At 38.4% G+C, this 27200-nt stretch overlaps 1 protein-coding gene across 4 annotated transcripts in view; it reads left to right on the forward strand.

The window, feature by feature from the left end:
• The window catches only part of FBXL7 (F-box and leucine rich repeat protein 7), a 177392-nt gene that overhangs the window by 51412 nt on the left and 98780 nt on the right, over positions 1–27200 (forward strand). The window contains exon 1 of one of the 4 annotated variants that reach the window (XM_086898198.1): positions 7561–7947. The exons of 2 other annotated variants lie outside the window; for them this stretch is intronic. The gene's annotated coding sequence lies outside the window, so the exon portion shown is untranslated. Of the gene's footprint in view, positions 1–7560; positions 7948–27200 lie in introns of those variants that run through there. One more of the 4 variants, XM_023922130.2, reaches the window with a different exon arrangement.

The following is a 27200-nucleotide window of genomic DNA, read 5'->3' on the forward strand; positions in this document are numbered from 1 at the left end:
TTGATCCAAATGAGGGACACTCCTGCCCCCAGTTTAAGGCATCCTATGCAGAGCTCTCAAAGTGTTACATGATGCCTTTGCTTACCATGCCAGATGCACTTAATTTGATTCTGCTTAATGTGGATGTACAAGTTAGCTGGAACTTTTGAAGCTCCAGGTATCCTGGTCAGAGCCATTGCCATTTAACATCTGGAAGTACTTGAAAAACCATCATTTTCTCTTTTTCCTCCAGGAAAGAATTGTAGGCTGAACAAGGCCAGGGAAAACCAGGTGTTTAACTATGTTGCACCATCTTGTAAATGATGTTGTCTTACACATCCAGAGTGTGATAGTCTTCAGATAGCTGTATTCAAACCATTAATCACTTGATGGCAAAGGCTTAAAAGTAAAAAATAAAAGCTTATATGTAGGTGTTGAAATACATGGTCTTATTCTTGGTATTTGAACATTGCATGCTGAATCTTGGCTCTTAGGCCTGGATGAAGTACTGTGTAGGAAACTGATTTTAAATAGGTTTTATTGCCCCCCCCCCCCCCCCCTTTTTTTTTTTTTGGGGGGGGAACTTTTGACTGTAGAGTTGATCCTGATAACTCCTATTCATCCGTGTCTAATTTTTTAGTTTTAATGGAACAGTGATACTTAGCTCTGGCATGAGCTTGTGACTGAGTCTGAATGGAGTATTTTTTTTTTTTTTTCAATTTCTGCACAAGTTATTTTGGTTCTCTATCACAGAAACACCAAACTGAATTTTGGGGAGGGAAGGGGCTGCTCAAGTTAAAGGCCCAGAATTTAGATTGGGAAAAGGAAGCAGTGACGTTAAAAGATAGCAAAGGTAGTAAAGCTAAAGTTGAAAATAAAGCTTCTATGGTGTATAATATTGAAAAGGTAGGTTTAGGTTTCCTCTGTAGGGATAACAGACTGCTAAGCAGTGATAACAAGACATTAAGGGAAATGTAGGCCATTGCATTCCAGCACTTGTGTCTCTTCACAGGAAGCTTCTGGTGGAAGCAACAACATAATCTTGCTAGACTAATTGAGAGGTCTGATAAAAGGAACCTATCAATTCTAGGTGCATGGAAATCTAAGTGTTACAAGACTAGTACACTATTGAAACAGTAATAAGTTGTGATGTTGGATAACTTTGAGTTTGTACACAGTGAAGTACCGTTATGTGCTAGAAAATCCCTGAAGCAAGGTCTGCGTTAGGAAAAATGGATTCTTTTGCTCCAGGCAATAATGCCTTCTTCACTCACTGCTTATCACTGCAGGGAGGTATCAGAGAACTCAGCCAAGCAAGTGTAGTTCAGCTATATAGAAACAGCATGAATAAGCTAAAAAGAAAGTCCTTGCATTTAGCTGGAATGTAGTAGAAGCTGTTTTCTATTGTGCACAGAATGTGTTTTACACGTTGGGAGGTATTATCATAGAAGCATGATTTTATGACTGCATGGAATAGAGTATATGTATCTAGAATAGGATCTTATTCTATGCCTTTAACTTTTGTGATGGACAGTTGTTGGAATAAAAGCTGAGACTGAAATTTGTAATGTTTAACTGACACTTAAATTGAAAATGGTATGGTTCAGAGTTCATTACTATTCCTCTCATTGGAAAGTGTTATAGAAAATACTTACTGTTTTTGTCAATCTAGCGTTATGCTTAGACATGCAAACTGGACCAGCCAAATTCTTAGTTTTCTGTTAGCTATCTTGTGGCAGTAATACCTCTTTGAACGGCCCTGGCAAGTTTACCCCTGCTCTGGCAAGCTTGGGAAGGTACCAGTAACCAACACACTAGAAACCTCTTGGATGATGGAAAAGCCTTGAAAAATCTGTATGCCTGCCACCTCCTCTGTCATGATCAAAGCTTGTTTTGCTGAGCACTGTGTTTCCTCAGTCATATGGATGATATCAGACTCCATCCATCTTAAATTTACCTCCTGGAAATGTCTTGCCTTTCCTTATTCCTATACCAGTCTTCCACTTTCTGAATATGAGATGAAGCTGTCCTCACTGCCAGCTTATTTTTCTGAATATGCTCGCCAGGCTGAAATGATATACATCATAGTTATGGGCTTCTTGCTGCCAAACTTTGGTCGTATATATATTACTTAAGCTGCAAACTTCCAAAGCAAACACAGAGAGGAAATCAAAATTAAATTAATCCTCTCCAATGACATATAAAGTATGGCTGCACTGAGGTTTACGTGTTGAGGGTGAGAGGGACTGTTAGTTGAGTGGGAGGCAGAAGCCACTTGGTATTCACAGCCCTGTCCTGTTGCATCACTTGTCTGGGCTGGGGTTGTTTAGTGTGAATTCCTTAACTTTTTTTCATGATAGCTAGACAAATGACTTTGCTAAGCCATGGTTGACTGTAGAACCATAGGGCATTCATGGCAGGTTGCATTCGTAGGACTAAAGGCAAATGAGTCACTAATTCCTGTGGAGCCCTCAGAGTTCATCTTCATTTAATGTTGTCAAAACTTCTTTGCTGAGACCAAACAGGGCTTTGGAGCCTTCAGTTTTGGACAGTGTGAAGGTTGGGTTTGGAGACCTGCTCTCTGTTTACCTCGGCTGAGAGGACTGGTATAGGACAATGCTCAGTTCTGTTGTACTGCTGGATTTCAGCTTGCCAGCAGGAGAAATCATCAGTAATCTTGAAGGCTTTGATGCTCTCTCAGATGATGTGAAGGTTGGAGGTATATAGTGGCTGATGGCTTTCTCGAAAGCATCCCCACCTACTGGCTATACCTAATCCATTTTCAAATGGAAAACATGGCTGAAAAGTATGCCTGCAGGAGATGAAAATAAAATGGAATTGTTTGGCAGAACTTGGTGCAATTGCAAAGTAGACTTGAATGCTATTTAATTAAAAAAAAAAATAAAAAAAGGTAGGTTTTCTTCCTTTTCCAGGTTTTGAGTTTTCTGTTTTCTGGGGGGGGGGGGGGGGGGGTTTGTTTGTTTTTGTTGGGTTTTTTTTGTTTGTTCTGGTTTTTTGTTTTGTTTTGGGGGTGGGTTTGTTTGCTTGTTTTTTGTCTGTTTCTTTTTCTTTTTTTTTTCTCCTGGAAAAAGGCTTTGCATTTTGATAGTCTCCTCTGAAATTAAATAATATCCCATATTGTACAGTTATTCAGAAAGAAATTCCTTAGTGAGCAATGGCAGTCATAAATTAATTAATCTACTTCTACAAGTAGAAAAATAGGCTTTATTGCTGGAGTAACAATCATAACTATTCTTCACCAAATATTGTCCATGGGAAGAAGGAAATACAAACCTTGTCTGTTTTTTCTATAAGCATAAAAGGGCTTCAGCATCATAAATCTAATATAGAATGCCATCAGTGATCATCTTGGTCTACCTTTTGCTTTGCTCCGAAGCTCAATAAATGTTTAGGAGCAGTTAAATTTTTGTCTTGGATAATTAAAATTGTTTTGAGAAATAAAGCTGTAACTGAATGGCTTAATATTGACTTGTTCTGGGTGAAAAACTTTGACTACATCAGAAGTAGACAAGTTCAGGTGTTAAAATGTGCTCTGTTTATCCTGCTAACATAGGGAAAAGCATCTTCTTGCAGTCTTCTTATACTATGTGTTACCGAGACCTTGCCACTACTTCCTGTTGTCCGAGATGAGACTTCTGGAGATAGTAAAGATTCTACAGAAGACCTCCTGTGATGGGAAGTTATTGGTGTGCTGTTTTGCTGCAAATTATCTGTCCCATCTTTCGTAAGCCTAATCTTTGTACAAATCCTATGTTTAATTTCTACATCAGTAGAAATTAACAATTTTCCATGGCTTCCCTGCTAAATATGTTGATTTATGTTACTGGAGAAACTTGTCAGTCATAAATCAAGCACATAGTGTGGACCTAGAAGGGAAAGGGTAATAATTATTGTCTGTTCTTCTCGATGACTGTACAAGGACTGACTCCTTGCCAACAGAGCTGAAGTAATGTACTGTGAATGTCAACTCATTGGTCTACAGATCTTGAAACTTCTCCATGAAGTAGAGAGTCCAATCATGAACTTAACCTTGCTTATAATCGGTTTTGTTTTGGTTGTTTTTTGGGGTTTTTTTTGCATTTTGTTTTGACTTTTTTTATATTGATAGTAAAAGTTCTGAACCTCCAGATAGAAACTGCTGATGTAATGACATCTCCACTGAAAGAAGGCACTGTTTTGGGGAGAATCAAGGAACTTGTAAGTCTTAGAAACCACTCCTGTCATCTATCATTTCAGTCCATTTCCTCACCCAGGAATGATGTAGGATGGCTGCCTGCCATGAAGGAAAACTGTAACAAGATGTAAAATGGTGAGGGTTGTTTTTGTTTGTTTAAATGGTGTATGTTAAATTGCGTTATTAATGACTCATCTATACTTCGGTTTGTTCTGTATGTAAAAAACTTACTCATAATTTGAACAAACAAGTATCCATCAATTTAATACTCTGAATCAAGTTAAGGCTCTGACTTAAATTATATTAGTTTTCAAAAGCTTGGAGCACAAGACTGAGCATGTGCTCTATTTGATAGCTATGTAACACACAGAAATACAGCAGGAAGAATGGCATAACTGAGTTGCTTTGGGAATTTCTTGATCTTAAGAATACAATTTCTTCCTTAAAGGTTTATAAATTACACAATTAATTGAAGTCATGTTATATTTATAGTCAAGATATATTTATTAGTGGAGACAGTTTTTAAGACATTGGATGTCATTCCAGTGGCAATGTTTTCTCATTGTTTTTTTATTCTTGCTTTTGCCATTTGGTAGGTGTGTCTGCCAAACTAAAGCAGATTTTAGAAGCCAAACGCAGGCCCTAGTAAAAAGGGTTTGTGTGGTTTTAGGTAGTTATTTTTCATAATCCATTAACTTAATTAAAACTGATCATAACTTGGTTATGATTTACTGAAATGCCTGAGAATAAAATGGAAGCTGAATTTTGTCCAAGTTAAATTCCAAAACAGAGTAAGGATGCTGCTTTCATGTTTCAAGTTCAATGCATGATAGTGGCTAGCCAAAATTTTTTCATTTTTCTTTAAGTTGCTGTAGAGGTTCAGCAGTTGGGAAACTTATCTTATGTGAATAGATGCCCGAGTGTACATATTTAGTAACTCTTTCCTGGTAGTATCTAATGGTATCCAATGTGAGTATTGGTATTGCAAAAATGTAGCTTCCCTTGAAAGACAGTGTAAAGGGAAGTGTAGCTTTTATTTGAAACACGGAGTAATTTTATGTTTCCATCAGCAGATGTATGCTGGATATATGATATGTGTGTAATTATAGCCACTCCATTAATATATAAAAATATAATATGCATAACTGGAAGCTTGTCAGTCTTACATGAAGCACTACCAACTGTCTTTAGACTACGGAAGTAAGTATATATCTCTTTTCTAGCTTAATCAAAAATTATTCTGAGATATTATAATGACTTTTTTCACAGGAGTAGGTTTTGTATTTGGTTAACTTTGCCTTATGCCAAGTAGCATGACTTGAAAAGTAGTCTTCTGTATCTTCAGATTTCATGTGATTGTTTTTCCCGTCTACCTTACATTTTTTTGTCCTGCATGCATAAAACTATAGTGAGAAAATTGTTACCAGTATTGAAATCTGTTACTTTTCTCTTTTGTCCCTCTCTTATTTTAAAGGCCAACTTAATGCTCCATCTAGGTAGACTTGATAAATGGAATTGTTCCAAGTCTTGTGCGTGAATACAAGGCAAGGATAGACTAGAGAGTTGAAAACCTGCCAAAACAAACTTGAGTGAAATAGCTTCGTTTGTCTGGTGCTGCACTTTCTAACACCATGGAGCTTTTTAAAGGTATTTCCTTTCTCAGATGTATGTGGTCTATCGGGTATCAGAAGAGGCAGTTGCCTTTGTAATCCATGAAGTCCATGTCCTGCAGCACTTAGGTGGCATTTCAGTCATCCTGGTAAGCAAGAAGGGACCCAACTTGGCACAGCCATCCTGGCTGACACTATAAAACTGGTGGTATTTAAAGTAAGGATGCTATTTTGTATAGAGGTGACAAAAAGTACTACAGTGTCTTAAAAAGGCAACTTCATATAAATTAAGTTATTTCAGAGTTCTTTCTTGGCATTTCAAATGCCTTCCTTCATTTTGCAAAGCATTAAAATATGATATACAAGCTCCTTGCTAGATTGAATTTCAAGTACTTTGTATTTTAAGCTGTGTTTATCTTTAAGAAGAATCTTGGTAGCTGTTTTGAGGGTTTATGAATGTATTTCATTACAAGTGTAATGATTTGAGTGATTTCAAGGCAATACAAGATTGAACCTGACCTGTAAATGAAATCACTGAAATAGCTTTATTTCCTTAATCTAGTATAAGGTTGGGAAAGGAAGAGGACATAAGTGTGTCTTGGAATACAAGAACAAAATTACTGCAAAGAGAAATGTTTAAGATCTTGCCTATGCTTGGTGTGGATGAGAGAATTAGATTTTAATAATAAATCAAATTTTAGTATGAGCATTGAACTAGGCTGTGCTAAATTCTGGTGCCTCTGCTGAGTCATGAAGGAAAGAATTTTGTAGGACTGATATTTGTAGGACTGATACTTAAGTCTTATACATGCGCTTGTAACTAGCAACTAACAGTGCTGTGAAATAGAAGAACTAAAACTGAAATGGGACTTTTTATGACCTTTTGCAAATCTATCCCTTGTCTGCTCTCATGTTGGACTTGTCCCCAAGTATTCTTCCTAGTGCTGGTTTTAATCTGTAAATTGGAAGTAGATTGTCATTCAGGAGTTGAGTATATTCACCCTGTGTACAGACTGTGCCTGCTAAAGCAAAAGATAAAATCTTCCCAGTTTTACTACAGAATACTGGATTTTTCCCTTTGGAGAATAGTAGCCTAAAGAGGACCAGGATTTGAATTGTATCACAGGGTGGAAAAACATCTCTTATGATGCAACTAGTTTTTTTGAAATGTCCAAGAGGTTTTGTAAAGTGTCTCCAGCAAGCCTTCTTTTAATGGTTCAATTCAACATGTTCAACCTGTTCTGTTGTAGGGTCAATTTTTATAGGTATTAAAACAATAAAAAAATCTAGCAAAAGGGCCTATGGGGAAGCATGTTGAATACTCTTTGTAGGAGCATGTGAGATAAAATGGAACTTAGACTTTCTCCTGTACATGGGAATTAGGTGAAGCATATGAAGACTTGTTCAGGGATTTTGTTGAAAGTGTGATCCATAATAAATCAATAAACTATTTTGCTAGAGCAAATATCTGTATATAAAAAGGTAACACTATTTGCTATAGATGTGAAAGTCAGGAGGTACCCTTGTGCTGGTTTTGCATTAATTGATATTTAGTAAGAAGGAAAAAACCGCTCACAGAAATTATTTTTCGAAGAGAAGTTGCTGAGAGATTCTTCTGTGCCTGGAAAAAACCAGTAGCTGGCTGGTTCTCTGAGAATCTCTGAGAACTGACAATCTATTAAACCATTTAAAAGCTGGGTCTGCCTCTGTGAATTCCACATTTTAAAAACAGACAAGACCAGGAAAGCTCTCTCTTGCTTCTGCCTTTAAAGAGGTAACTGGGGGACCGGCCCCTGCTCGGCCCATGGGGCCTGGTGGGGCCGGGCCAGGCTCTGCTGAGGCACTGGGCCTTCCCAGGAAACCCTCCAGGTCCCGTTCTGGCGGGGTAGCTTCCCAGGGGAGTCGAGCCCTTCCCGGGGAACCCACCAAGCCCTTTCCAGCAGCACTGGCAGGCTGGCCTCGGCTCAGCTGAAATTCTGCTGCTGCTGAGTTTCAGCAGAAGCTGCCGGGCAGGGGGAGGGGGAGCCATCGGCCCGTGGCGGGCTGCCTCTGAGTGCTGGCCTGGCTGCTGAGATCCCAGTGCAGCCACCAAAAAATCATCCAGCATAAACAGCTCCAGCCTCTGCCCCTGGCAGAGATGTCAGGACCATCTCCAGGCCCCAGGTGAGATAATAACCCTTTACACAGATGAGACCTGCAAACCTCAATCCCCTCTCAAGGGAGAGAAAAAAAGTGATGACATAGAAAGACAACATGAAGACACCAAGGTCAGTAAAGGAGTCAAGCCTCAGATGGAAGGAGAATGAGGAGATGTTCTAATGGGGCTGAAAGTTTTCTTGATAGGGCCATGGAGATGGACAGTAATACACTGAAATATCTTCTTTAATTCATGAGAGAGAATTGGGGGGATGAAGTGTTCAAACTGTAGATCTGAGCAGAGTTATCCACGGTGAAGCAAAATAGATGCTGAAGATCCCATGAGAAGCTTGAACAGGGAAAGCGTGATAAAGACCCTTTGCCCCCAGGGAGAGAAGACCTGTTCCCAGAGATAAAGATGATCGTGAAGACAGATGAAGAGAACCTTTGTTTTTAAACAGCTCATCCTTAAAATAATACTCCATAATTTGACATGGCCCATAAACACAGCTGTAGGAGGGCTGTGGAAATGGGAGGGTTTCATGATTGCTGATTTCTCCCCAGGCAGCTGCTATTCATGGAAATTAAAAGCTGTTTCTTGTGGAGAAGTCTCCATGGCATGGCAAGAGGAGCTTTAAGAGAAAGCTCCTCTCCCTACAAGAACTGATGAAAGACTATTGTAAAGTTGGGAACTGATTTAAAAATTCCATGTTTTGTCTCTACTTTGGAAAGAGGACAGGCAGGGGGAGGAAAAAGGTTCTGAAGGTTTCTTTATACCTTTTAAGTTTTGAGCCTTTTTTGCCCTTCTCCTAATCCATATCTCACAGCAAGAAATGAGTAAGTGCACTGGTGATTTTAGCCAGTGCTAAACCCACCACATTATTTGGTACACTGGCTGAGAAACTCAAATTGGCAAATCTAAACCACTACAACCCTGTTAGAGTCTCCACCTCAGTTAATAAAATGTGTTTAGTTGCCATATCAGAGTTTGTAGTCTCTGACTAAAATAGTGTATGTCTTGGGATGTTAACCTTGCTGTGAAGTTTGATTGAGTTAGAATTAACTTCCAAATTCTAGATGCTGAATGACATTTTCAAAACATCTGTTTTCTCAGTGAACTACTAAGAATTGTAGGCTCAGGGCATTTTCCAGACATGGTTTCTCCCTTTTGGGTTTACATTGATGCTATAGGCATATAGCACAAGCTTATTTTGAAGAAGGAGATAATGAATACCATAAGATGTCCTTCCATTTTTCAGTCTAGAGAAATATTTAACCATTTCAGTAAGATTACTGCCTGAAAAAATATAGCTGTTATCTAGTTTTGAAATTGCTGGGGATGCTAGAAACCAAGACAAAGCTAGATATGAAAAAGTAATGAGATTAAATTACCCCCCCCCTTAAATATGTGGCAGTCTTATAACATGATGAAATATAATTTTGGACCTTTAAGAGGAACAAATGAGTTTCTCACAGTCTGAAGCAGTGCTCCTAAATGTGTGTGTTGAAGCTGCCCAACCATAAAGAAAACTTCCACAACACCTGTACAAAAGAATCACAGAAGTTTAATTGCATTACTTCTTGGTGTGTCTGTAGCATGTGCTGTTGTTATTTAACTTTTTTTAACCTTTGTCATTGCAACATATTAACTATTTCTATGAAAACTGAGAAAATTATTTTGTAGCCTTATTATAATTTTTACTGATGTTCTATTGTTTGTTTCTCTAGCTGTGGAATACAGAGTCCCTGGTTTGAGTCAGGCTAATTTTAATTTTTGCCAGAATCCTGTAGCCTTGTGGTGCTTGATCCAAATTATGTTGAGTTGTAAACCCTGAAACGTTCAGTTCATCTATGTTTAATGAGAGTTGTGTCTTTAAAACTTTTGGTGTCACCATGAACATAACTTAGGATTATATGCAGGAGTACTAGAGCTCGTCAATAAACTGTTTCCTAGTTTCCCAGTGCCATCCCTCTACTGCTCGTGCAGATTTAGACTGAGGTTTAGACTGCACTGTGGTTTAGACTGAGAAAGTGGAGAAAATAAGCAAGCCAGGAACAACCTGTGAAGAAGGAAAAAAGAAAAAAAACTGACACAAAGATCCCACTCTTTCCACATTCACATTCCAAACCTCCAAATGCTAAGAAGTTAGAAGCAGACACTGGAGGATGAAGTATTTGTCTGTTATGGCCATCTGTAAGAATAAAAAGGAAGCCAGACAGGTGTGTGAAGGGGGAAGGAAGATAAAAGTCTGAGTGGTGAAAGGCCTTGCTTGGTCTGGAAGCATGGGACAGGGTAGGAGATCTCCCAGGTTCATGGCTAGTGCCTTCTGTTTGTAATTGCCTATGCAACCCCTCATTCCAGTCTGCTCCCTCCACTTCTGTTTTTGAACTCTGCTTGCTTGAATAGCAGAGGTGTGTGTAGTGGATCACAAGGTGGTGAGTAGTTGTTGAAACAAACAGGTTTCAATGCAAGAGCATTGTCTAAAATTTTATTTTAGATTTAATTTCTTTTCAACAAACTTAAAAGTGGTATATGACTGGAGTTGAAACAGTAGTAATGGTTTTGAGCCCAAGCATTATATAATTAAGAAAGCCTGTAAAACTTTAGCTTGCCTTTGCCATGATTATGAATTCTAAAAAAATCTTCTTTTTTGACCTTTTCTGCCTCAGTTGATATTAAGATCAGACAATGCTTGTTCAAAGACCTACTATTTTTTGTGGTCACCCTAATTGTGGTACCAATATTTCAGATGTAGTGCTCACAGCATATTTTGCATGGGGTGGCATTTACCTGTCTTTCTGTCGTGTCAAGACAGCTTTGGGGCAGTTTCCGTGTAAAACTCTTCAGCTGCCTAAGGGGAAGGGGTTGGAGGGGAGGTGATGACCTAAGAGCTATGTAATTATGGCATTGTTGGGTGTCCTATGTTTAACCTGAAGTTTTATCTTAAATCAGGTGTGAAAGCACATTATGTGCATGCAGATAGGTGGCCCGTACTTTTAGTGACTTTGGTAGGGGATGTCTAGATTTCTGTTATAAGAATACTGAACATCACAACTGCAAACTCCTATTGTGGGTTTTGATATGATTAAACTATCCCCATTAATAATCTCATCACACAGCTCTCTTTGGACAACGGGCCTCATGCACGTTATTTTTACTTGTCTCTCTTGAATGATGAGTTAAAAACCAGTATTTTGTCTTGTTTAGGCTGCTGTTTAGTATAGTCCAGCCTGGGAGAAAGACTGATAAGGCTCTGATGTTTATTTTCCAACTCTGACAGGCTTGAATTATGGTTGAACCATACATATTCTTAAATATAAAAACAAGGGTGTGGTTCCAATATTGCACAGGCAACTGACCAGAAAAGTTGAACCCAAACTTCTGGTATCTGGATTCAGTTCCCAGCTTTGTTTCAGACTAATTCATGCTGCTTAATTTCTGTGACTCTTTCCAGTTTTCATGTGGCTGTAGGCTTAAATTTTTGAGCTAACTCTTAGCATACTTTAAAATATATATATATATTCCGGGTTTCTTTAATGCCACATTTAAAAATATTTGGACTGTCTGAATCTCTGTGTCTCCTGTAAATCATATGACTTCCTATGGCCATTAGATGATTGTGTGTGTGAATGCATTTTTTTGCTGCTGAGAACAGGAAACAAAGTGTATCTGTAAGCTTCACAGCCATCTTCCTTCCAGTTAGTGATGATTTCCGTAAACCTAGGCTCCCATTTACTGTGACCTCTAGGTAAGAGAAAGGGAATGGGGTTTGTAGTTTGCCTTACTACTGAACTCAGGCCAAATAGTGACTAATGAACATACCAGATGTTTCTGCTTTTGAACGCTTTTTTTGGAAAGAACTATATTAACCAATTTATCCTTCCTCCCAGGAGATAATAGGACAGCAGTGTAGCTGAGCTCTGACAATTCATTACATGAGAAGAAAATATTAATGTTGACCCTTGCTATGTTGATAGTAGGATTTGAATCTAACCTTCTGCTCTTTTTGCTCGGAAAAATGCATGCAAGTAGTTTTCTTCAAATCTTTCAGCTACCGTGTTACGATGTTAACCACATTTTTAGCAATTTGGAATACAATGAACCAGATTTTTTGTCCATTTATAATTTTGTCCATTGACTTAATAGTTTTACTTCAGGTATTTATTCATCTTACCATGAAATTGTAATCTGACCTTTGGTTTGAAGAATAAACATCCCATGTTTGATTTGGGACAGTGGAACTATGGAGCTGAAAGGTTATAACAAGTTCCTTCTCTGTCTTTGTTGATGAGCTCTCAAAGGCATTCATCTGTGGTTAATTATGTTAAGTATGAGAGAGAATGGCTCTGTTGAAGTTTCTTATCAGAAAGTACTTGCAAGCAACCTAATATCTAGAGTTTTTGTGATTCAGTGGATGTTGTACCTTTTCTCCCTGGCAGGAAGGTAAAGGTAGATCTGTGAGGACCTCTCTGTGGGACAGCCAGTGAATAGGAAGGAGATGACTGTAGTGACTTAAGTTTTAGTAATAGTGTTAAGTTCTGCAAGAAAATAATGAAAAAGAGAATACAAGCATAAAGGTGCCTTCACAGGCATTGTTCTTTGCCACTCTTCCCAGGGAAGACAGGGACTCGCTCTCTGGCTGATAGAAAGCCTTCATTCTTGGTACCTTGTCCTGCTAGACTCAGGGGAAAGGGAGGCTACTGCAGGCAGAGCAAGGTTTTCCATAGCTCCTCTCCCTCCCTTTCTCTTATTATGTCCTTCCATTTCCCCAAAGTCCAGCACCCAGCTCTCACTCCAAACGCTTCCATTGCCTCATCCTGGCCTTGAGTTCAGGATGCAAAGACAATTTGAGCACCTCATGCAGGTGGTCTGTGTGTCAAGAACTTACGACCTTGAAAATTGATTTCCTTTGATTACCCTCTGTTCCATTGTTCATGAAGTATGCTTAACTACAAGGGATGAAGTCAAGAATGATGTAATAATTATGGAGCCATTAATCTGTGCAGTCACTGTGAATATCCAGGTGGAAAATTGTAACAACAGTTTATGCTCACATCTGCGTAGAATATGGGCAATAAATTATGCACAAAATCAAGCATCTTTTAAGTGAACAGCCTTATTTAAGGCATACTTCCAGAAATCAGAAGAACCTAACCCCCTTGATAAGCAGGTAGTTGCATCATTTTTACTGATTGCTTGCACATTACTGCTTGAGGCAGAATGGAACAAAAAGAATGGAGTGATTTGGGTTCACAAAACAGCTTGTTGTCATGAGCCACCCAGTTAATGTGGGAATAATCTCCTTAGGAGGCCTTTTTCTGTACACATGTATATCACCATTTCTGTAGCTTGTTCATTTCATCTATAAGATTCAGGAAATACGAAATTGAAAGGTTAGTAATTTTTTAGTTCTGGTTTCTCTGTGGTGGCAAATCCCTGTCTGACTGTAGACATTATATGTGAGCATGTGCTACGCTTAAATTTCTTTTGAACATGACATTTTAAACAATAGACTGACACTCTTAAAGGCTGGTTTGAGACCAAACAGAGGCTGTTCTTGATGTTCAGATAAATCTGATTTAGTCCATAAACGTATCTGTATCTTTCTGAAGCACTGTAGATTTCATGTCCATTGGAAAAACTTAATTTCTAAGCAGCAGGGTTGCTTTGCTTTTGTAACTGGACATGTGTTCTCCTGTAATAACATCCCTATAATGATTTTCGTGTGTGCTGGCTGCTCCCATATACAGTGTGGGCTGGAGTCGTTTCTAGCTGAAAATTCAGGAGTTTCCAATGTACATCCTTGTTCTTCCTTTCAACATAGCTTCTTATAGAGCTGTGTTGATAATGTGCCCTGCGGAGGAGTGTGAAAGGGCAGAGAGTGTCCTGTTTCTGTGGCAGGATGCTCTGGCTCCAAGATGGAGGAGGGAAAAATGGAACCAGACCTGACAAGAAACTGAATCTGGTGTTTCAGAATGTGGTTATCATAAATAGAGGCTGTTTCATTTTAATACCCTATGTGCCAAGAGGGGTGGACATAATTGGACAGCGTATCTAAATCTAGGAATTTTCTTCCCTCATTCTTAAGCTTGATTTATTACAGAACGTGGTGGTTGCTTATAGGTGGGTCAAATAGTGAGATTTAACTGTATTTCTTCATTCTTCTTGCTCACATGTTCAACTGAGTGTTTATATCAGACTACTAAGTATCATTCTGAGCACCCCCAGTCTGATCTGGGCCTTATTTTGTGAGCTGATATACATATGGGCCATATAGTGATAACTTATCATAAAGAGGTTCTGAGCTCCCTGCTGTTCTTGTGTGGTTTTTGTTTGTTTCATGTGACTTGAGGTTGAAAGGAGGCTCTTGACCTAAATACTATATTAATGTTTCACTGTCTTCTCATTAGATGTTTTCATGAGGTTGCAAATGTACTGGGAGACAAGAAAAGGGTTATAGATGAGTTCTGAAGTTGTTTAACTGAACTTGGAATATCTTTCTTTGAGTGAGACGGAGAAGGAAAGAATAGTGGAAAAAAGGCAGCAACTGAAGGGGGGAAAAAGTTGGATGTGTTTTATAACCATAAATGGTAAAAGTAACCTTGCTCCACTGCCAGCAAGCAGAAAGATGGAATAAGGTTTTGATTTACAAGAACAGCTCAGCAAGGGCCTTGTAGAGTGCTTCATGCCTGCTATATAAATGTGATTAGCTATAAAATGGGAGAGATTTAACAAGAGTTTAAGCATCAGCAACAGCTCTGTTTCATACAGAATGTGGATGCCTGCTTTTAGAGTTCTGTCAATACAAGCTAGTTTGTAAAACATAACATCTTTCAAGAGAGAATGTGGATTATTTTTACATAATACCTGAGCATCTTACTTTTTGGTTCTTTGCCCATCCATCATCTGGTCTCTAAGCAGCATTTATCCTTATAATTGTTCCTTTAGATAATTGGAGAGGACTTTTTTGTAGGCTTTTACAGTAAGCTGCCTAAAGATATAGAGGCATATGAGGAGATGCTTTCTCTTAGACAGTATTCTGTCTTGTTATATAACCTTTGTGGTCTTTCCCTACCTCTATATTACCACTTTACTCAGGAAGATAAATTTGTCAGCTTTAAGCTCCAGTGGTCAGTCCAGTAAAGCTTCATAGTTGTGGATGGCAAAGGCCTTTCCCCAGTTTACTGTTCTCTCTCTTCCAGCCCTTCCTGGGATGGAAACTCACAGTTTAAATTTTCTTAACAAGAAGATTATGAGCAAATGACTTATCAGCAAACATGCCAAGTTGGGTTTGGGGTGCAGAGGAAGGGCAGCAGCAGCATTTTTTGGGTGTCTAGTGTCATTCCTAGTGTCATTCCTTGTGAAGATTCTGCTGGAGGGAAGTGGAAGAGAGGGTATGGGGATTTCTTTCTGAAAAGTGAAATATCAAGTTGACTGTGAAGTTTTAGCTGTTCTTGTTAAAATTTGAGGCCAAATATTTCTTTTAAAGGACTCAGTCGAAGGCAGAAGGGGAGACTTGTTTGGATAGCATCATATGATTTACGCTTAAGCTGAATGTTGAGATTATCTGTTACTCCTAATTAGGCAAAGGTGAGACACCTTCATTTGGTTTAATTGCATTATGATAATATTACTGCCACTTCAATTAGTTCACAAACAACTCTTAAGAATGAACACATTCCTGAAAATGAGAAACAAATAATAAATAAATAAGAAGCAAAGATAAATTATTAATTCCAGTTATTTTCTTTTCATTAAATTGGGAAGCAACTGAAAGACTGTGGGACACCAGTGCAATAGAATGCATAGTTACCTATAAACTTGTGAGCATCTTAAGGTACTATTTTTGTTTCTTTTGAAATGAAAGTCACTCTCCATGTTATGTAAATGTTTCAAATAATAATGTTATTTTAGCAAGTATAAAAAATAAATGCAGAGACCTTGAATATGATATTACACTTTTTATTAATTTGACTTGAAGGTATTTGCTCAATAAACCCAAAATGGTTTAAAACTTACTTTTCTGTGTATTTTCACTCAAGGATCAATAAGCAACAATTTCAAACTGCTAAGTAAGAAACCTCTTTAATTTAAGAGAGTAACTGAGGGGATCCATACAGGCAAAATTTTGATATTCTGTGATATTGTAATTAATATAAAATCATTTTGTGTGAAAGTATTGCTATAATCTCTCAAGGAAAAAATAATTTCTTTTTTCTTCACTGAAGATAATGTGTTATTCATTAGTATCATGATACAGTGAGGAACTGCTGCACTGTAACAGTTTTATTGGTGTCTAAATATGCTTACATCAGGTTTATGGTACAGATGGTGAATGCAGAATTGCATTTGGAATGTATTTTCTATAGTGAAAGGAAGGAAGCTTTCTTCCCCATATTATGTACTCTTTAAATATTGGAGGTTTAAAAACTTAAAATTAGGTCCAAAGATACCAAATTGGTTGTTAAGTAATTATTAAATGTGAAAAAGCCATTTTGCATAGGCTCTGAATACAATTCTGGTTTTAACCAAGAAAAAAATGGTAATTTAATACAGTGCGCTCACTGTCAAAGGAGTATTTAAGAGGTTAAATTTTCAAGGTAATTGAATTTTCTTGGTAGTTCAGAAGCAGAAAAAGATGAACAATTTAAATAGTTGTACTAACACTGAAGACTTAAATTATTGATGACTGAGTTTAATTACTGGTTTTTGCACATAATCAGCTAGCTACTCATTGAGGAAATTGATTCTTGGAAACTGAAAAAGAAAACAAAACTGGTTGCTACATACATTCTAACTTGAAGATCTGACTAAAGCAGATCTAGGATCCCGTGGCTGTATATGATGAGATTAACCCAGCCAGCAATCTGTATGTTCTCTGTTGATGTGTGTTAGCTGAAATCCCACTGTATGTCCTGAATGCTGTCTGTATGGGGCTGTATGCAGATCTTAAGTGAGGATGCATTCCTCCAAACAACATACTTAGGGAAAGGAATGCATAACTGTGCCTTTGTTGCTGGGTTTTGAAGTTCATCCCCTTTCCCTCCCAGCCATTAAGTTGTGGTGGGAAAATGCCACTATTCATTTTGCCTTTAAATCATAGAATTGTTTAGTTTGAAAAAGACCTTTAAAATCATTGGGTCCAACCATTTAACCCAGCACTTCCAGGTCCACCACTAAACTGTGCCCTTAGGCACCTAAGTCTTTCATGTCTTAAGATAGCTTCTGGGATGGTGAATCCATCACTTTCTTGGGCAACCTGTTCCGGTGCTTCATAATTACCTTGAAAATGATCATCATAAAGTCCCAGTATGTAGTCACATGCTAAGTGACTTCTTGCTGTGTTGTGGGTGTCTTGTGTAAAACCATGAGTTTGATCTGCTGAGTTCTTTTTCTGGTCTCTCATTTCCTAGCTGCAATGTGAAAATTTTTTCTCCAATATTAATTACTTTACAATAACTTCTTTCTTTTGTCAAGTTACAGACCTTAGGTAGGATGAGATCAGACTCCAGGTTAAGGAAGTAGCTGCTAAATCACTGTTGCCTTGTCCAAATTTGGGAGTACATAGAGATGCAAAAAAATGCAGAAAATGCAATTCCTGAACTATGATTAAAATCTTCTTGCTTTAATTCCTGCTCTCCACCCTGCAAATGAAAAACTGCTAAGCAGTTCAAAGCTTCACACCTGTACTTCAAATATTGTGTTGCTGTCAGTTAGCTTTCTGCATTTTGATCTTCAGGGCTGGCTGTTGAGAGAAATAAAGTTTAGTGTAGCATCTAAAGATGACCTCACTGTAAAGTAAAAAGATTTTGTATCTTTCTAGTTGTATAAGTAGTTTTTCTGATCCTCGCCTACATGAAACGGAAATGCAGTTATTAATATCAGAACTGATTCTTGCAGCATGGATAATTAGTTAAGGTTGTAAGCCATGCTAGCACTTTCTTAACACCTGGTGCAGGGTTTTCTTTCTTTTCATAAATATATGATTCAATCTCAGTCATAGTCAATGCAGGAGAAATTGCTTGGCCAATGTTAAGATGGGTGGTCATTTGCAGAAAAGAAGGTGCTCCTGTCTGTTCTGATTACCTTATTTGCCTTACCAAGTCCTAAAGCATGATTTATACTATTCCCTAATTTTAGTGAACTTACCTCTCTCTTTGCACCTATACAGGCATTTTGTCAAATGTTTTGGGGCTGCTTTTTCAGCTGTCAACTGAATATTGCTCTGACTAATCCCTGTCAACACAAGTATCAGTACACACGATTGCTAGTTCAGCAAGTTCACAAGTTACTCTACTGCAGTGATGCTTTAGATGACACTGACTCCTTTTTAGATGATGTTGGTTACTTATGTAGACAAAACCAATTAGATGTTCCTGGTAAACACAAAAATGTCTCTTTGGCATGACAGCATTAATCTTAATATTTTTATTCTTACATTAAGTAACCTGCAAAATGAAAGTGTGAATTTATGTCAGACAAAAGAAGTGTTTATAAACTTTCATATCGAAGGCTTAAATGTAAGAGTTTTATCTGGACACTGGAAAATACAATTGCCAAATCACAATAGTGTGGCATAAATACATAGCATTTGGGCTTAGTCTTGTGCACCCTTTTTCAGAAATTTTTCTTATTTGTTGATGTATTTAGCATTAAAGCTTTTGCACTGAACATAGCAAACTGCTTCACTATGCACATTAATATTTAAAATTCTTTGTGAGCAGTACCACATAATTGACATTTCATATTAATCAAGTAATGAAGTGTACTAAGACCATGGGCACTAACTCATCACTTCTCTTTAACCCCTGAGGAAAAAATGAGAGCATCTCTTTCTGCACCAAGAAGAGCAGTGTTTCATGCTTCCCTTGCTACCTTTCTGTATCTGAAAAAGATAATCTGAAAGACTTTTCACCACTTGAACCTTGAATAGCTGCAACATATTATTTGAACAGACAAACATATTGACTGAAGCAGTACTTTTTTTATTGAATCACTGTAACAAAACCTGACCAGAGGTGTTTAGCTGTGTTACTCCCATTTAAAATTTTTTCCAGTGTTGACATGTATCCTAACTTTGACATTACTGTATGCTCATATTTTAATGCCAGTAGTATCTGAAGAAATGAACTGAAGATGCTTTTATGTTTGAGAAAGAGAGGGTATGGTGTGTGTGTGTGTACACACCACATATGTATACGCACATATATATATATGTACATATACATATATGTGTGTAGTCTTTTTAAACAATTGTGCCCTCTACTAATTTTCTAGCTTGAAGGAGGTCCCATTGGTAGCGAGTAGTAGGTAAGCAGTAAATAGTAAAGTCAGGTCCTCATTTACAGCTGGAGGACTTGTCCTTCTTGGAAAAATGTTCCTTATTTTGTTACACAGGCTCATGAGGAAGTTAGAAAAGCAGTGGTACCAATTTATTCACAGAGAGCTGGGCAAATACCAAATGTATGATGTTTAAGAAGGGCGAGTGCTGGATTCTGCATCTGGGGTGGGGCTGTGTGTATAGACTGGGGAAGGAGAGGCTGGAGAGTAGCACTGGCGGGAAGGGGCCTGGGCATCCTGGTCAGTGGCAAGTCAAATATGAGCCAGCAGTGCCCTGCAGCCTGGAGGACCAAGTGTTTCCTGGGGGGCATCAGGCACAGCCTGGCCAGCTGGGCAAGGGAGGGGATTGTCCTGCTCTGCTCTGCACTGGGACAGTCTCACCTTGAGTGCAGGTTTGGGTGACAATATAAGAAGGATATAAAACCATTAGGAAGCATCCAAAGGAGTGCCACAAGGATGGTGGAAGATCTGGAGGGGAAGCAGCATGAGGAGCAGCTGAAGTCCTGTGGTCTGTTCAGCCTGCAGAAAAGGAAACTGAGGGGAGACCTCACTGTGGTCTTCAACATCCTCGCAGAGAAGAGGAGGGGGAAACACTGATCTCTTCTCTGTGGTGATCAGTAAGAGGACTTAAGGAAATGGCCTGAAACTGAGTCAGGGGAGGCTTAGATTTGTATCAGGAAAAGATTTTTCACCCAGAGGGTGATTGAGCACTGTAACAGGTTCCCCAGGGAAATGGTTACAGCACCAAGCTTGGCATAGTTCAAGAAGCATTTGGGAAATGCTGTCAGACATGTGGTCTGATTGTCTGGGTGTCCTGTGCGGGGCCAGGAATTGAATTCAATGATCTTGATGGTCCCTTCCAACTCAGCATATTCTAGCTTCTTTGATAGGTAGAGATCTCTTGGCTCAGTGTAAAGTACGGAATCGCTGTCATAGGTTTAATCAAACCTGGTCAGTTGATACAAGGGTCAACCTTGTGTGGGAGCATCCCATTTAATGGTTATGTCTCCAGGTGGGCTGTTGTGCATCGGAAGCCTTATCTGCAGAAGGGTGTTTCTTTGCTCGTGTGTAAGTGTACCACTATGATTGTGCCACAAAAGGATTACCTAGGTAGCCACTGGCAAACCTCTTTGCCTGCTTAGTATGCAGTGAAAGAAAAGGAGTGATGGACTCCTTCAGGACTCAGGAGTATGAAACTGAAGAGAATGGAGTTGCTCCTGCTGAGCACCAAAACCCTACAGAAAATTTGTTATAGGGTGTACTGGAGGAGATTTGCTTGTAATTCTCTCAAAGTCTAGCTTTTATCCTAACCCAGTTAGGATATGTCCTCTGGCTAGTAACCTGCTTGTAAATGTGCTCAAATTAATTCTGCTGGTTCTCTGCGGAGCACTGAGGGTGGGAAAGACAGTAACTGTGTAAAAACTATTGAGTGGTTCCACATGTTGAATTTCCTTCCCCTTGCCATTCAGATCACCAACAAATATTCTCTCTGGCAAGCACATCCCTGCTTTCAGGTGTATAGGCTTGGTGTTGAGAAATAGAACGTAACATTCTTTTTTTCTGTCTTCATGTCCTTGCCTCTGTTTTCCCCCTCATATAAATCTTACATGTTTACTGTACTCAGTTGTGCCCTTCTGGATCCTTAAAACTCCAAACTTTATTTGTTCTTGTCTACATTCCGTCTTACAACTGCAGAAATTACTTTTATTTCTTGTGCTTACCCAACTCACCCATGTTTTTTTCTGCCTTCAGTCTGCAAGTTTATGCTCTTTTTCATTATCCTGTGTTGTGAGGCTTTGAGAAAATTTATGAAGTAGAAGGGGATTAATCCCTGTGTTAGTTTCCATCACCCAACTCCCTCTACCCCTGAAAAAAAGCCAGTTTTAACAGACAGTTAACTGTGTTCTAGCATTCTAGGACAAAGATTACTTTTTAACTTTTAAAGTCAAGACTGGTTCTTGATCAGTCTTTCCTCTGTGGTGTTCCCGCTCCGTGCTTCTCCTTCATCCATTTCTTTGTGCAGGAGTTTGTGAAGCTGTGTAGAGCCAAATTTCTTGGAGAAAGGACAAGCATAGTATTACCTCACAACCATGATTTTACTTGGATTCTTTTGGGGATGGCAGTTGTATGGGATAGTTGATAGGGTACCTCTGGGCTAAACTGTTGTCTCAATTGTCCAGACAGCTTCTACAGTATAAATTGATTTTTTTGTTGTTTCTTCATTTTTCTGGTAGACTTAAGCATACTGCACATAAATGCATAACACTTTCCTAGCCACAATGAAACTTCAAATGCCTGTAGATGTTGAAAAATAGAATGTTCTCTCTCCAGTGGTGATGTGTCCTTGTGCCAGCTGCAGAGAGAATTCACATCCAGTGTGAATCTTTTCTTTGTGGCTATTTGTCAGGAGTATAAATTTGAAATGCTTGTACTTCAGAATGAAGGGTCACCAGGCTTTTCTTCCTAATAGAGGTATTGAGGAGAAGTGATTGTCCTTAAGCTTTTGAAATACCCTCTTTTGTCTGTAGAATTGAAGCCAAGAACCAACAATGCCTAGAAATGTGTGCTGGTGTCCTAAAAAATGCAGTTTGTCAAATTTCATTCTGGGTGGATTTGTTTTGAGTAAAGCTGAGAAAAGAGACTTTCTCCCTAATAGCAACTCTTGAGTTATTGTCACCTCTCTTTGGACAGTTTTCTTTGTGAAGGTTGTACTTGTAGGAAGGGACTTCTGATCTGACAAGGAATGTATAATGGATATTAGTCTAGAGACATTACTTTTCGTTCTGCTAACATGAAGTTATGTATACCCTTGTACAATAACTATTTCTTGACAATGAGGGAAAAGGGGTGAAAACACTGAAAGGCTTCAGCCAGGCATGACTTGTACATGTTAATGTTACTCCTAAAATTGAGCTGACAGAAAAATAGGAAGCTGCATTTTCTGCTTCTGTGTGTTTTTAGTCAGAGTCAATTATGTCACTTTTGAGGACTTTGTCCTCTAGGACTTAAACACAAGGATCTAGTCTATGAACTTGCTATGATGTTTTTGGGAGAGGGGAGGCGGGGAGGAATATTTCCACTATTTTCATGTCTTTCTTCTGGAAAGAAAGAGGTAACAGCCTAGCCCATTCTGATTTTCTGGCTGGCTGCATCTGTAAACATCTGTAATCTGCCTAGAAGGTCTTTTGTGAAAATGGAGTTGTGTTCTTCTCTGACATCTGGTGAAAAAGCGACAGTTCAAGATTATATAGTCTCTTAATTTACTTTGCGATCATTTTGGTCAATTTAGGAAGATCTAGTACAAGTCCTACTAGCGGCTGAAAAAGTAGTCATTGTATTGTGGTGAAATGTCAAGCAGGGAAAAGGGCTGTAATTAATGTAACCTCCTGATTATTTTCTGGACAGCTGTATGTATTCTGGTTTTCCCATGTTACTAATAGATCTACATTTTACGACATTCTGTGCTCTATCAAATTTGCTTCCTTCCTTCAAGCCTTTGCCTCTGATACATCTTGTCCAAGTTTTCTAGCATTTCAGTAATAGACTATTGCGGGAATCATTTGCCGTTGCTCTGATATGAATGGGTTTCAGAATATTTACATCTATGTAGGCACAAGATTGTGAGAAGAGATTTGGCTTATTCTAGGTGATCTTTAGCTGTATGATTACTGCTTGATGGTTACTTACAAGAACAGCGTTGGGGACAGGCAGAGGAGAGAAGAGGCTGTGTAAAACTAACATTAATCTTTCCAGTTAGCAGAATTCAGCCTTTAAGAACATTCAGGGGAAAAGATGGTTCCTGCAGAAACTAACCTCTGATTAGTGTATTTTATGAAGAAGAATATGATCATTGCTATGACCCAATGGGTAATACTTTGAAAGATGTTCACATGCCTCTCCCAAATGCTAGGAGAAAAGTACTTTTCTTCTTCTAAGCACACATGGCCAAATGTGAACTGTATTAATCATGTTTTTTAGAGAAACCATACATACTTTGAAGAACTTATTGCCTGTAAATGTGTGTTCTTACACACCTAAATTCCACCCTCTTTGCAGATGGTTGTTTGTGGAAGAGTGGAACAAAAACCCAAACAAAATAACAATTGAGCAGTTTGGTGATAATCAGAAGTTTCTTGTTTAGAAATATTTTCCCATTTAAAAATTATTGCTTTCAGCTGTGAAAATAACAGGCTTTCCTGCAGAGAAAAAGAGGGAGGATGCATTTAAGTATTTAAAATAAATATCAATTCTCTTTTGTAAGTGTGGAAAAATAATGACTCTTGTTTTAAGATCACATAGGGATTCTACAAATATTGCTTGCATTTGTGGATAAGTTATTTTATTAGGTCAGGTCAGAGAAGCCCTGCTTGAAAATGTATCTCTTAAGGCTGAAGCTGTGCTGACACCATTTTTGAACAACCTCTTCAAAATGAGAATACCTTGGGGGTTGTATGTAAACAGAAGCTTCAAACTTCAGTAAACTTCTTTTACTGGTTGCACTGATGTAATCTAGCAGTGATAGTTATCTCGGGCTGGACAACTGCAGAGTGCTTGGAGGCACTTGCTGTGTTTGAGTCAAGAACTGATAGTCTAGCAGGTGATGGGGTATTTCAGACACTCCCAATCAAGTTGATTTCATATCTGCCACTTTTTAGGAAAAACAGCCTGACATTTATTCATTGTCATTTTCCCCAAGACTGCTGTTAAGGCTTTTTTTTTCCAAGTATAGTGAAATATTTTACAGAAACATATTGTGACCCAACTAAGCACAACAAGATAATCTGAGAGGAAGCCTCCAGGGAGTGTGCAGTGTCGGATAGCTGGACAATAAAACTTCTTTCTTGCATGTTGCTTTCTTTGACTGCTCAAGCATTACTGAAGGAGAAAAACAAAGCTTTGCATAAAGGGTCTACATGTGCCACCCAGTGAGTTTTGGGCTTTTTCTGCTTGTTTTAAGAGCAAAGGTCAAATACCATTTGCCTGGTTTCTTCAAATCCTCCCACTGTCCGCAGAAGTGGGTCCGTTTCAGACTGAGACTTCCACTGAGAGCCTTACTCCAAAAACAGTGTTGTTGGTGTCTCACACTGAAGCCTGGAATTCCTCTGTCCCGCTTGTGAGAAAGAATTTGAAGTGAGAAGGTCCAGTGTTACATTGTTTTTGTTAATTGTTTCAGGCAGCAAAGATGGAAACGTCTTGATGTAGGGGCTGCTTTGGAACAGAACACAGAACAAGTAGGTATTATGCCATGTGCATGTTGCTGGGTGGGGTTGGTGGTAGAACTGCTTTAAAGAAAGAGGACAGTGTTTTTCAAAAATTATTTCATTCTCATGCTGAAGTATCACTGAGTTAAGGTATTGTGTGAGAGATATGTTAATATGTCATGTCCTACCAATTTATTTTTTTTTATTATACTAGTAAAATAATGAGTTTTTGGCAGAAATGTATTTAATCGGCAGACATTGGTTATGGCTTTCAAAGGAATTACACAAGTACTGCTTGGAGAATAATGTTAACTTACTCAGCCTTTCCTGATGGTTGTACAATGAAAAGCAAATGCAGCTTCACATTCAGACTAGTTCAGTTTGCAGAAATTTGTAATGCTTAAACCTATGTGTGTGATAAGAGAATGGAGAATTACTCAGAATGCTGCTTCTTTTTAGAAACTCCAATTAAATGTTAAGTGAGAATGAATCTGCAAACAGCAACATTTGTAAAGAATATTATTGTAAGTAATTCTCTCCACATCATAAGAGGAGATATAAGCAAGACACATGTGCGGAGTAATCCTGCACATTAAAGCATAAAGAGTTAAGGGCTTTCCTTTCTTGCTTAACATCAGTTGAAGAAAAAGGAAAATCACCTGTGTTTTGGGTGGTTTTATCTCTGTCTTTAAAACAGCAGTTCATACTTAGCTCAGACGGCTACTGGCCAAAAATGGTGAGTCACTAGAGTGTGTTCTCCCTGAAGGACCTAGCACAAAAGCATTGCATTCCCATTTGGCCCTCAGTGGGCAGTATTGATCGAATGGAGATTCTCTTTGAGGATGGAACTAAAGATGCTGCTCCTGATATGTCTTGTTACAGTCAAAGTCTTCTAGAAGGCCAGTAGTGACTATTTATAGCCATACTCAGGTGGCCTAGGAGTAAACTTTCATTCGTACCATTAGTTTTAAAGAGTATACATCTCTGCTTGCTAAACTTTTACCAGATAAACATTGCCACAGAGTAAGATGGGGGAGGGAGGGTAGCAGAAGACATGAACACAAACTAAATGCTAATATGGAAGTTTTTTTTAAGCTTTTTATGAATTCTGTGGCACTGGTACTAGAAAAATATATTTTGACCATTATTCTATTTGGTTTTTTCCACTGTTCTCAATGCTCTGGCTCATGAGATGCAATCAGTCGCTTTCTGTTTTCCTCTGATTTCTTTTGGATTAGTTTGTTTTGGAAGGTAAGCAGGCTGCAGTAATTAAACAATTACATTGTCCACATGAATTTTGCTTCCTATTCAGAATAGATTCAGTGAGGAGGAAACATGCATGGCAGGAGAAGTAAAAATTTTGATCATCTCTGACCTGGAACAATAAACTATTCTGCTGTTGCCTCTTTCTTAGGTGATACTAAGAGACCATAGAACTTGAAAGTCAAGTTCTTTGTAGTCTGGATGTCATCAGTTCTCTCTCAAATCTCTCTCCAAACAATATGCTTAATGAAAACGATGAGACTCTTACACTAGATTATACCTGGAGTTTTCCTTTGGGGCTTTAGCTCAATTCAGAGAGAAAATCTGAAGATCTGATCAGACATGATGATTCTGATCAGAGACTTCTTAAAAATTATTTTAAGAATATAAGTTATTAATTAGTGGGGGCTTCTAATAGGCCTTTGCTCATGCAAAGAGGGGATATTTTATTAAGGAGTTCTCTTTCAAGATTTGAAATACTGAAGTAATGTTGTATCATCATTTGGGTGCACTTTTAAATTGTATTTGACAGCTCCAGTTCTTGAACCACTGAAAACTCAAGTTTCACTAGAATCTGACAGAGTAGTGGAAATGGTCATATTCATCAGATTTAATACAACTGTCAATGAGTGTAGGATGAAAAAATAATTTCAGTGATGCAAAACTACATGGCAAAAATGCCGTGTGACAAATTTTATTTATCAGCACTCGTCTCATACCAGATTTCAAAACAGACCACGTAGATGAAAGCTCCCAACTCAGGGTTTCTGCATGAGTTTTGAAGAAATGTCTTAATTGTACAACTAGTAAATTATTTAAATGAACAATATTGTTTTAGTAGATGAAATACTTTATGTAAATTTTTTTGCTGTGTGTCTTATCTTGGAACCTATCTTTATCCTTTCTGGTGGGAAGTTAGTGTGTTTTCTAAAAGTGTGTAGCAACCTGTGTGTGTAGAAAAAATGCCGTTTGGAGTATTATCATTGATGCAGTTCTTCTGTGGTGCATCACACAACGGATGGGTTTTCAGAACATGACAGCAGAGACCAAAGCTGTATCAGGTCTATAAGAAATGAAATCTGCATGTGCTTTGGACAGAATAAATAGCTGAAAATTTTGTGTATTAATAATCTAAAGTCTTATTTTGGATAAAGATGAAAACAAATGATTGGCATTACTTTGGCAGGATTAGCTAGAAACAATGAAAAGTTCAGTGACTCATGCTGGTGTTTTTTCTCTAAGTTCACTTGGAAGTTGTTAACTCCTTTCTTACCTGCCACTTGCAGAGCAGTGTTCAGTGTTCTGTAGAAATGTTGCATCAGGCACTAACCTCACAAAAACCTCTGATGTAGGGTTCAGTCCTGCTTGGAATGAAATGTGCCCCTAAATTATTAGTTTTGGTTAGTGCTGCTTCTAACAAAAACTCGTCTTGTCTTAATGTGGAGACCTACGTTACTAAATGTACATCAGCCAGA

Source organism: Cyanistes caeruleus, chromosome 1, assembly GCF_971803275.1.
Source record: "Cyanistes caeruleus chromosome 1, bCyaCae1.hap1.1, whole genome shotgun sequence".
NCBI lineage: Eukaryota > Metazoa > Chordata > Aves > Passeriformes > Paridae > Cyanistes > Cyanistes caeruleus.